This window comes from Giraffa tippelskirchi, chromosome 2 (genome assembly GCF_054371585.1).
Source record: "Giraffa tippelskirchi isolate mGirTip1 chromosome 2, T2T-mGirTip1v1.2.pri, whole genome shotgun sequence".
NCBI lineage: Eukaryota > Metazoa > Chordata > Mammalia > Artiodactyla > Giraffidae > Giraffa > Giraffa tippelskirchi.
The window spans coordinates 72,289,804-72,302,452 of record NC_137276.1 but is presented as its reverse complement, the minus strand read 5'-3'; the positions used below and the strand labels follow the sequence as shown (position 1 = coordinate 72,302,452).

The 12,649-nt window shown below is 41.6% G+C and overlaps 1 pseudogene; it reads left to right on the top strand.

The window, feature by feature from the left end:
• The first annotated feature begins 3,533 nt into the window (after positions 1 to 3,533).
• Positions 3,534 to 11,961, top strand: LOC145539545 (small ubiquitin-related modifier 2 pseudogene; annotated as a pseudogene).
• The last annotated feature ends 688 nt before the right edge of the window (positions 11,962 to 12,649 follow it).

The following is a 12,649-nucleotide window of genomic DNA, read 5'->3' as shown; positions in this document are numbered from 1 at the left end:
ATTCCATTACACTTGGTTATCCTGGCTATCACAGAATACTTAAACAGCTAAGGTAGAAATAGTTCTTACCATTTCTGCATTATATAAAAATTTCAGATTATCAGAAGATTAAAATGAATTGTCGAGACAGAATAAGAGACACAGATGCATAGAACAATTTTATGGACTCTGAGGGAGAAGGTGAGGGTGGGACGTTCTGGGAGAATAGCATTGAAACATGTATATTATCATATGTGAAACAGAACACCATTCCATGTTCGATGCATGAGACAAGGGCTCAGGGCCGGGGCAATGGGATGACCCAGAGGGATGGGATGGGGAGGGAGGTGGGTGGGGGGTCCAGGAAGGGGAACACATGTAAACCCATGGCTGATTCATGTCAATGTATGGCAAAAACTATTACAATATTGTAAAGTAATTAGCCCCCAACTAAAATAAATAAATTTATAAAAAAAATAAATAAAGGAGTCAATGACATCTCATGTGTAAAAAAAAAAATGAATTGAAGTTTTTGAGTAACATGTAGTTAATAGTAGATTTGGCTCTTAGGGTAACTTCGGCAAGGAGAGAAAGGATGCTTTTTGAATTGAATAGGAAAAAGACCACATTTACTATCAATTATTGGCTGAGACAAACAGGAAGAGATCTGAAGAGAGGATGTCACTCAGCTGGGAGGAGTATCCACTCAGGAAGTGCTTTCCTTCCTCACCTTCCCACCAGCATTTGCTCCACCACTTTCTCTCTTCAAACCACACCTTGTAAAGCCTTTTTTTGTGCTCTTGTTCACCACAAGAATTTTCGTGTTGTTCCATACTAGGTTTCAACTAATAAAACAGAAGAGGGCCAAATGACTTTTTACACAAGAGATGAACTTCAGTCTTTTCAGTAGAAAGCAAGTACAGTGGGATTTATTACAGGCAACAGTTTCCCCATATTCTAGGAAAGTTCTAGGAACTGTATTATTTTTAGCTTACAACACGCTGTATAAAATTAAAGCTTGCAGGGGGCTCCCAGGGAGGGAAATTAGACAAAGAAAGGAAGATTCGGGGAACTCTTATTTTGCTATATTCTGAGAAGGGGGTCTAGAAGAGTCGGACACGACTGAGCGACTGAACTGCACTGAGAAGATAACCCATTTAAAAAGCCAAAGTTTTTAAAGTGTAATTTAACATTAAGCAACGTACAGAAGAGGCTGTGGTTGTTTACCTTAGAATAACAAATCCTAAAATTACAAAAGACTGTTGAAGAGGGGGGAACCTTAATTTTGTAAACTTCTTAGAAAAAAAGGGGGGTTCCGAAAAGCAAGGATACATAATTGTCTTTAAAAGGATATATATCTTCCCAAATGCAAAGTAAAGTTATATGAGATCTGGTTGATATTTGACCTGACAGTCTCAAAGCACATTAGTCTGTAGCAAGTAATAATTGCTTCCTCATTTAGATTAGACAATGAGTTCTCTCTGCAAGCTGCTCTCCTCTAAATAGATTGTCGAGAGTAATTGAAACAAGTTATACTGGGAAGTGGAGTGACCGATTCCTCCAAGTGTGAGAGCAGAGCTATGGTAACCTCTTAAGCCTGGCCTTCATCCTGTTCCTATTTAGGGAATCCGCAGGGCAGCCCGCGAGAGAGTGCAGTCTGCAGTTCGCCAGCTTTATTGTTTCGACTTGAAGGGAAGGTCATATGCCCTCTTTGACAGAGAGGTTTATGGTCTCTCTCTAATTAGCAGCACCCTCCACCAGACAGACTGTTGGCCACATTCCAAGAGCGGGTTTTGGTAGCAGCCACTGATGAAGGAGAAAACAAGGTTATTTACCCTGTGACTATAATTCTTGGCACAAGTCCTCTCTTTAAACTCAGACACGTTTTCCTTTTGTTCCAACTTGCCTTTGGAATTCTGAGTAGGACGTGAAGGGAGGAAAATGCGACTCTATATCAATATTTAGTAGTGTAAGCAACCCGTATGTTGGCCTCGAATACTGTTTTCTTTTTACTATTCTAGGGCTGCACGGTTCAGCAACATCAATTACCCCCCCCCCCCAGAAAGGCGACATATTCGGAGCGTTGCTAGTAAACGTAAATGCTTGAGCATATGCCCACACACAACCTCAGAAAAGGAAGTTTAATTTGCAACATCTATAAAATAACGACAGTTTTACATTAGGACACTTAGAAATCCCAGAGGTAAAATGTGATTAGGTTTAGCTCTCACTGCAGTGTTAAAAAAAAAAAGAGTCCCGGGATTATATCTGGCTTGTTCTGTTCTGCCGGTTCCGACGGGACGGTGGGTTAAACTGATAGAAATGCTTTTTGGTTGATTTAAACCAGATGCTCCGACTATTTTTGTCCGGTTTGCAGGCGTTGCAGCACTGCAGAAAGCAACACTGCCCCCCTCGGCCGTCCGCCAACTGAGGGCGCAGGAACCTAGTCTCCACCAGCTTTACCCGCGGCCATAAAAACTTTGCAAGTCCCCCTTATTATTCCAGGCACATTCCAAGGGAGTTGAGTCACAGGGTTCACTTGGCTTTTCTCCTGCTCTGAACTGCTTGTACCAGGTGGAATACGACATCCAACTTCGGAAATGGAATCCATAACCGGTCAAAGAGTGCTTTAGGGCAAACCCCAAATGCAAGCCTACTGTAACTTCTTCCGCACCTGGGGTTCGCTGGCTGTGCACCTGGCGTCCCATAGTCAGACCAGGATCGCATGGTTAATACATCAGGGTTTTTCTCTGGGGAATCCCATGCTGCTGCTGCTGCTAAGTCGCTTCAGTCGTGTCCGACTCTGTGCGACCCCATAGACGGCAGCCCACCAGGCTCCTCTGTCCCTGGGATTCTCCAGGCAAGAATACTGGAGTGGATTGCCATTTCCTTCTCCAATGCATGCATGCATGCTAAGTCGCTTCAGTCGTATCCGACTCTGTGCGACCCTATAGACGGCAGCCCACCAGGCTCCTCTGTCCACGGGAGGCATCCCATAGAGCTGCTCTGTTTTCCCTGCCGGTTTGAGAAGCTCCGAAGGCTGCACGGCCGAGGTGCAGGGGCTGGGTTGGAAACTTCCTTTTGGCAGTGCTTTCGGGAGAGTTTGGAGGCCTAGGCGGGGAGCCCCGGGGGCTGAGGTTCCGCTGGCTTTTAAGTCAGCTCCGAGGGAAAACTCCCAGCTCCTCCCACGCGTCCGCCCAGACTCGCCGGCCGCCAGGCCCGAGCGGCCCGCGGTGGGCGAGTGCGCACGTCTGGCCGCCCAGAAGCCACATCTGGAACGTTAACTCCCGCACCCAGATGTTCAAGGAGCTGGGGTAGTCCAAAAGCCCAAAAGGCGGGGCTACCGCGGCTGCAGCTCCTCCCTGTAGCCCAGACAACTGGGGTCCAGACTCGGGAGACGCCCCCGGCGAGGGGAGAGCGGGGCGGGCCGCGCGGGGTGGAGTTCGGTGGGGTGGCTAAGGCCGCGGGCTGGGCTCACAGTACTGGAGCCACGCTGAGGGGTTAGGGGAGGGGTGTTGGTATGATGGAGGCAGGTTGGAGTTGGGACGCGGAGAATGGCCAGTGCGCGGGGAGCTGGGGGGAGGAATTGCTGGGGCCGCGCCAGTGCCTCGCCCCGCCCCGTCACCAAGTCCGCCCCACTGCGTGGGATTTTACAACCCAAGTCCCCAGGAGGTGGTGGAGGAGGGAGGGACCGGCGGGCAGGCTTCCTGGGGGGAGGGGCGCGCTGACTGTGCTGGGGACTGAGGGCGGGGTTCCCCCTCCTTCTTGCCTCAGGTCCAACACTAAGACACAGGCATTTTCTCCTGCGGAGCGACTAGCCTCTACCTCCCCTGCACTCTCCCGGGACGGAGAGAGGCGTCATCGCCGGTGAGGCTAGCCGGGGACATTGCTCCTCTTCCTCTCTCCCCTCACCCATCCCTAACTGGGAGAGGGAGGAGCTACACGTCCCTCTGTAGAGTTTTTCCAAAACCAGACTGGTTCGCTGCGTGCCGGCAGCTGAGCCCCTCTTGCGTTTGTTTGCGCTGGGGAGTTTTGACGTCTCGCTAAGCAACGGTGTTTGCCAAGGAGTCCAGGCTGTTTCACAGAGCTTGCGTCTGTTGGATGCTCAACTTTGAACAAATCGTTTCCATTCGATTTATTTAACCAAGGCGAGGGCAGGCCGTGTTCTTTTTTAAAAACTGACCTTCATCCAGGTTGTCCTTACGTTTTGATCTAAGGGTGTCATAACACCCCAGGTCGTTGCGTAAATGTTTTGTGACAATTTTTAAAACCAGAGGAAGAAATATCCTAAAGGGGGAAAAAAAATCACGACCTACAGGAAAATGATGTTAAATGATGTTGGTCCTTTTCCATGTGTCATTCTCAGTCATCATATAGTCTCTATCAAAATAATATGTCCATTCGCAACCTGAGGCGAATCTCCCCCTATTTGGAGCAAAGTACGAAAACAGGTCTTCTGGTCCTACCTTAGTTACCAGCTGAAACTGAGTCAGCTCTAGCGTTTCCTTTCGCAAGAATTGCTGACTGAGAATAAACAAAAGCATACAGAATATTAAGTGCTCAGGGTACAGTGCTCTTCCATTGCTTTGTGGCAAGTTACTCTACCTCATGGGCTTCCCTGATGGCTCAGCCGGTAAAGAATCCTGTAATACAGGAGAGAGGGGTTCAATCCCTGTGTGGGGAAGATAGCCGAGAGGAGGAAATGGCAACCCACTGCAATATTCCTACTTAAACAATCCGGGCTACAGTCCATAGGGTCGCAAAGGGTCGGACACAACTAAAGTGACTTAATACCCATGCACACTACCTCTTGGTGCCTGGTGCCTCAGTTTCTCCATTCCTAAAATGTCACCTGTACCTATAGTATAGAGGTGGTGTAAAGATTTAGGGTTAATGAGATAGTGCAAATCAAATGCTTAAAGCACAACGCATAGGAAAAACTCCATCGTAACTATTATTAGTGTTAATGAAAATAGGCTCTGTTTATCAATAAAATAAGAGTTAGGCAATGGCAGTTGGATCGCTCCTTTAGTTAGTTTTTCCACAACCTGCAAAAAAAAGCAGATTTTTCTTTCTCTGGCCGTGACTGACTTGACTTTTCAGCAGAGGACGGAACTGGAACAGAAGGTGACCATGATTCTGACTGGATGAGAGAAGTGTGCCCTCTTGTGGGCCTCCTGTTATGTTACCAAGGACGTCCCCCAAGAGAGGAGGAGGATGGTGGCCCTTGTGGTCAGGGCTCTAATCCCACTTTCCCTAAAAATGTCTCCCGTGCAGTTTTGTGTCATCAAATTCCTTGAGAAATATTTTCCGAATAATAGTGCAGCTCTCCTCCCTTCTCGTCGCCCTAGATTCCTCTCCTTCACACTCCACATCCATCTATCAGCCACTCCTGTTAGCCCTAATTTATAGATGTGGATACATCACAAACCCCATTCCTTCTTACTGCCTCCTACACTAGCAACAGTCCAGATACTATTTCTTGGCTAACCTACTGCAATAAACTCCTAATTACTCTCCCCATTTCCACTGCTTCACCCTACATTTCATTTTTCACACAGGAGCCAAGCCTTTTAAAGTAAAAATGAGATAAGCTCACTCTCTTCCTGCTGAAAATCTTCTAATTGTCTCCCATCACACTTGGAATAAAACCACACACCTAGCAACGACCCATGTGATCTGGCTCTTGTCTGATTCTCTTACCTGATCCTCTGTCACTTTCTTTTTGTTCATTCCCTCTCCAATCACATCAGTCTTATCACTGTTCCTCAAAAAATGTCAAACCTGCTTCTGCTTCAAGATCTTTGCATTTGCTGTTTCCACTATCTTCAACCCCAAATTTTAGCATGGCTTGTCTCCTTACCTCATTCAGGTGTCTGCTCAAATGTCACCTAAGAAAAGACCTTCTGATTATCCCGTCTAGTATAGATGCAACATAGTCATAATTCTTCTCTAACCAATTACCCTAGTTTATTTTCCTTCGTATCTCTTACCAAATCTCGTAAATGTTTGCCTGTTTACTTGATTATTGTTTGTGTTACCTCTAGAGTGTATGATGCATGCAGATAGGGACTTGGTTGATGCTGTTCATAATACAGTCAGATAATCTCCAATCTAAAACAGTATGTCTTATAAAATGCACCTAATAAAACACTTGTTAAATGGATGAATAAAAAGAGTCTCATACCTGGAACAGCAGGGAGACAATCAAGTGTCCTTCCATTAGTATAAGCCTAAAAAAGTTTCATGCTTCCCTAACTTCATGACTTGATTCCTCAGTGGCTCCTGCTCCAGGATGAAACCTAACTAAGTGGACTTTAAACCTATATGCATATAAATATGTGAATCAAACTATACTCACCTGGTGGAGGAGGGATGGAGAGAGAGAATAAAATGTAAATAATGTGGTTAATTCTGTTTACCATTTAATTCAGCAAGTGCATGTACTGAAATAAACATGAGATGAAAGACATGAATCTGTACTCTCAGTTCCTCTGTGTTCTTCATCATACGATCAATGTGCTGTGCTAGATATTTAAGGGCTTCCCTGATAGCTCAGTTGGTAAAGAATCCACCTGCAATGCAGGAGACCCCTATTCAATTCCTGGATCCGGAAGATCCTCTGGAGAAGGCATAGGCTACCCACTCCAGTATTCTTGGACTACCCTGTGGCTCAGCTGGTAAAGAATCCACCCATAATGTGGGAGACCTGGGTTCAGTCCCTGGGTTGGGAAGATCCCCTGGAGAAGGGAAAGGCTACTCAGTCCAATATTCTGGCCTAAAAAATTCCATGGACTGTACAGTCCGTGTCCCAAAGAGCTGGACACTACTGAGCCATTTTCACTTTTTAGATATTTAAAGATAAGCTGATTGTCTGAACTGCATGGCCCTCAAATGCAAAGCAGTTGGGAAAAGAGTTTGAATCCACCACAGTAGTGTGTGGTCTTGGCAAATCACTCACCCTTTTGGTGCCTCAGTTTCCTCATCAGTGAAAAGGGCCAGTGATACTGCCTCCTGAATAGGATTGTTATAGGAATTAAATAAATAATATTTGTAAATTCTTAGAGCAGTGCTTGGAATATAGTTAGCTGTATATGAATATGTTTTAAGAAAACATGTCAAATGTTTGTACTTGATTTTCTCATTGCTCAATAACTTTATAATATAAGATATCACTCTACTCTAATTAGTACTGGAATTTCCATTATGATTTTAGGCCAGTAATTTTTTAGCACCAAGCACAGTAATTATTTTACAGCCATTTCTACTCTAGCATTTATGCTTAGCTATAAATTCCAATTAGGCCTAAATATCCCAAACTTTGCAAAAAAGAAATTGTACCTTCAAGGGGGTCACTCATTCTATTATAATTGAGTAAAAGATGTTCCTTACTTTATAGTTTTTTAAGCTTTTCTTAGCCAGCTTTTCTATAACATAATATTGTTATTTGGGAATTAAGTGTCAGTCAACTCTACAGAAAAACAAATACCAGTGCTTTTCCTAAATGTGTGTGCCAAGTCATCCCTGAACCAGGGAAACTAGGACAGATAATCTCTAGAAAGCTTTTTAGCTCTGTTTTTCTGTGGTTTTCATGAAAAATAGCTCAGAAATGAGAGGTTTAGAACTTAGCACTATGTTGACTGTGCCTGGTTGCTTTGTGAATCATGGACAACAGAGATGGTTTAAACTCTACTGTATTATTTGGAACAGACTAGATTCAGACTCAGATTCAACAAGAACAAAATCTGTTTGAATTGAAGACAGTATGTCAATACCTTTTCAGGCTCAACATTTTACCACTCTTTCCAAGGCCTCATTCACACATATCTGCATTAAAGCCTCTTAAGAAAGAACTGGGGACTTCCCTGGTAGTCCAGTGGCTAAGACTCAACACTCCCAATGCAGGGGGCCCAGATTTCATCCCTCATCAGGAAACTTTATCCCACATGCTGCAACTAAAGTTCACATGCTACAACTAAAAAAAAAAAAATTACATATATATGTAATATACACATAATTATACATATAATATAAATAATTACATATATATATATATATCCTGCATGCTGCAAGGAAGACTGAAGATCATAACTGTCATAACTAAGACCAGGAACAGCCAAACAGATAAGTAAATATTATTTTTTAAAAAGATGGACTGGAAACCCCTCCTGCCAATGTTTGTTAAAATCTCCTTGAGATTACATATGATACATTAATAAACATGCCTCCTGTAGTCTATACCTTAGTTATAGTACCATCATTCATATATTCATTCCTTCAATAAATAGTGACTGAAGGCTTAATATATACTAGGAATTATGCTAGGGCTGGTCACTTGATTACCCAAGTTAGAAATCTAGGAGTTAACTTAAATACACTCCCGACCCTTGCTCCCAACATATTAGATCAGCCACCAAACTTGTGTCAATACTACCTTCTAAATATCTCTTGAATATTTGTTCACCTCTCCACTCACTCCCCTTGTCATGATGTTGGTAAAGCCCAGCTAAGCCCAGCTACTGTAGAAAGCAGAGCATAAGGTATTCTAGCTAGGAGGGACCAGCCTTGCACGGTGCAGTGAGGGGGAGGAAGGGCTGAGGAAAGGGAAGTTGTGACTTGGTGAGATGCACTGTATTACCACACTGGTTACTGTTGTATAATGACACCACCAAAAATAACTCAGCAGGCACGGGACTTCTCCATGAGAGAGAGAGGAGGGGAGTGTACCTGCTACCATGTCTCCTGGCTCCATTTGCCATTAGTGGATGTTTACTCCTCAGAGAACTAAATGCCCTCCAATTTCTGGGCTTATCATCTGACCACGTGGTGGCTTGTAGGAGGGCAGATCCTACGCCCAAGGTGTGATACTTCATGCAGTTTCAAAAGTAGAGCAGCAGCTTGGCACAGATGAGGCTCTTACCAGATAGAGGAGACAAAGGATTTGAGAAGGAACACAAGGTTTGTGTCTTAATATAAGTGAAGACTTCAGCATTTTTACTTCAAATTCTTGTAACTGCCCACTGAGTAGACTTTGCACCTGTCACTTCTTCCCTTCTAATTCATTCTTCATGCAGTACCTAGACTCATCTTCCATTTCCAAATCTTTCATCAGCTCTCCCCAGTTTATACCATGGCATGTCAGGTTCCACTGTATCCCCTGGCCTGTTTATCAGTCTTCTTATTAAAGACAATTTTACCAAAAGAATCAGACAGTCAGTCCTCTCAAGCTTTCGTTAGCATTTATTGGGTTTTTTTTTTCTGACTCAAAAATTAAAATGCTGGTTTTGGAAAATAATAAAAGTCTAAAAAAGGAAATAAAAATCAATTACCTTTAAGGAGAAAATTTCTGTTAATATTTTGGAGAACTGTCTGGCCATGTTTTATCTTTGTACATATATGCATTTTTTAAATTCTCAGGCATATATTAAATAAAGTTATACTTCAATAATTACTACATTGAAGTTTATATTCAACCAAAAATATATGTACAGACCACTCAAATTGTTCAACTTTACTGCAATTTTTCATTTCTTTGTTTTATTGTCCTGCCACTTAAGTATGCTTTGAAAATGTATGTTTACATTTCAGAAATAGAGCACATTAAAAAAGCTCTCTGGGGGGAGAAATTCTCTGTAAACATACCTTCTTTTCAATAGATTTTCCTGCTTTGTTTTGAATAAAATAGCTTACTAATAAATAAATAGATTAATCTAAAAATCATAATGCAACTAACTATTAACATTTGTTCTGCTACACTGGGAAAGATAATTTAAGGCAATTATAATATGCTGCTTTCCACATCATGGCCTAAAACTTTGTACAAAATTTGCCCTATATTAAGGACTTAACAAAAAATTATTTTGTGATTCCGCTGTGTGTGCTCATTCTCTCAGTCGTGTCCGACGCTTTGCGATCCCATGGACTGTGGCCCACCAGGCTCCTCTGTCCGTGGGATTTTTTCAGACAAGAATACTGGAGCAGGTTGTCATTCCCTCCTCCAGGGGATCTTCATGACCCAGGGATCGAACCTCTGTTTCCTCCTTGGCAGGTGGATTCTTTACCACTGAGCCACCTGTGAAGCCCTCTATGATTCTGTAAATACCAATATAACATTTTAACTTTTTTATCAATAAATTGGTATATTAGCATCACAAATTACTGTTTTTCCCTAACCTGTCAAGTATGGACTGTCCATAGCAGTTGATGAAAGTGCTGTGTGTTTTTTAAAAAAATCACTGTCAAGCCTAGATTTTGAAAGCAATAGCAGAGAAAGTTAACCTTTAAAAATCATTAAGCTTTATTAAAACTGCATCAGCATATCCACACACACAAAAAGCTACTAAATAGTGAATGCTTGTGTAATTTATTTAAGTTTTAAAAGTCTAAAGTGTAAGAAACTATGAAATCAAATTGAATCCATATTAGTATGAAAACCCTTGTATGAGGTCTATTAGAGCAACAGACACAACACCATCCTAACTTTTCTAAAACTTATTTTAAACAATCACTTCAACTAGATAAAGCTTTTAGAATGTAAGTAACATCACACAAAAATGATCTTAGAAAACTGTAGTTATAATTTTGAATACTGGGACATTTAGCTATTTAGTCTTTATTAATGACTGTAGTGTTTGTTCCTTGAGAACATATTAATATATTTATAAATGAAAGACATCTCTTGTCTAATGATTTGTTAGAGAACCACTCATGGTTCATTAGATAAGCATTAGCTTATTTTACTTCATTCAATTAGAAAAAAAAATCTGTATGTTGGCCATGTTTCATTTCATGCATGATATTATTTTCTTAAGCCTTCAATTTAAGGGTATAAATTATAGAAAGCAAAACATAACATTCTCAACTAATATTCCAGTTATATTCAAATGACTCAAACTGTAAGTAATCATTTTTAAAATCTAAGTTTTCAAAAGTATATTAAAACAAAACATAATCTGATTCACATTAACTACCAGCTCATTTATACTTAAGAATCAAGTTTTTTTAGTTACAAAAGCAGATTAAACATTTTCCCCTGCTCTTAGAAACAGAGTTCTGATGTACATAATGAATCTAAGTCAGCATTCACAAAGGCTACCTGAAATTCTATCATCTTTCAGCCCAATGTCAGGTTAACCATAATTATGCAGAAACAATTCAAAATTAGAGTTTACAATGGAAGTGTCAACAAGTCATAACTTAGATATCACCAATGTTGGGTTCTATTATACTGTTTCCCATCAAATACAACAGATGGCAATATACAACAGACAGAGTTTCCAGAAAACCAAAGCTATCAGAGCTATAAATAAGCAATGCATTATATACTGGAACACAGCAAGGCCAAAGCATTAATGCTATTAAAAAGGGAATAGGATGTGAAACAAACGTCTCTAAAATATAAAACATAAGCAGATCACAAACCAAAACATGTCACTTTGCATTTATTTATAAATCTGTTTTGATAATTATTTTTATAAAGAAAACATTTATTTCTACACTGTGTCAGGCAGTGATTCTTGTTTTCTGCCTCCCTGAATACTGTGCAGTCTTCAAACCCTTTTCCCGACTGGCATTATCGCATCAAGATTTCTCGTTGCTGCCACCTCCTGCTGCTGTTCCTGGCGCGGCTTGTGTGCTAGCTCCCTGCTGACCTGGTACCACCTTTGTGAAGAGGCTGCTGAGGAGACTCCAGTGCTCCCCGTGGCGGATGAAAAGGAAGGAGTCAAGACTGAGAACAACGATTGTATTAATTTGAAGGTGGTGGGGCAGGATGGTTCTGTGGTGCAGTTTAAGATTAAGAGGTATACACCTCTCAGTAAACTAATGAAGGCCTATTGTGAAAGACAGGGTTTGTCAATGAGGCAGAACAGATTCCGATTTGACAGGCAGCCAATCAATGAGACAGACACACCTGCACAGTCAGAGAAGGAAGATGAAGATACAGTTGATGTATTCCAGCAGCAGACAGGAGGTGTCTACTAAAAAGGGAACCTGCTACTTTACTACAGAACTCTGTTCCTCCAGACCAAGAAGACATTCTCAGATAGAAAACTACAATTTGGTTCCACCACATACTGACTACTACAGTATAGTTTCTCTATTCTTTCATTTTCCCCTTCCCCATTCCTTTATTGTACATAAAATAACTGGTGTATGTGCAGAAGCATATTGCATTTTTTAAAAAACTAAATCGCCAGTGGTATGTTTTGATTAATATCAAATGGAGATGGGATGGGGAAAATTATTGATTCTGTGAAAATACCCTCTTTTCTCTATTAGTGGCATGCTCATCAGCTCTTATCTTTATATTCCAGTAAGTTATTTTGCTCTCACTGTTTAACAAAAAAAGAACAACATAAAAATTCTTGCATACCTTGTTTGATTGGCAAATTTTAATGTTTTTTATCATTGTAAAACCAAGGTCAATTTTATAACTTTTTTGTATGTAGCTGTTACTTTTTTGTACTTTTTGTACGTAGCTGTTACATGTAGGCTGATCTATCTTTAAGTCAGGATAAATGGCTTCCCTTGTGACTAGGCAGGTAAAGAATCCACCTGCAATGCAGGAGACCTGGGTTTGATTCCTGGGTTGGGAAGATCCCCTGGAGAGGCAAAAGGCTACCCTCTCCAGTATTCTGGCCTGGAGAATTCCCTGGGGTTGCAAAGAGTT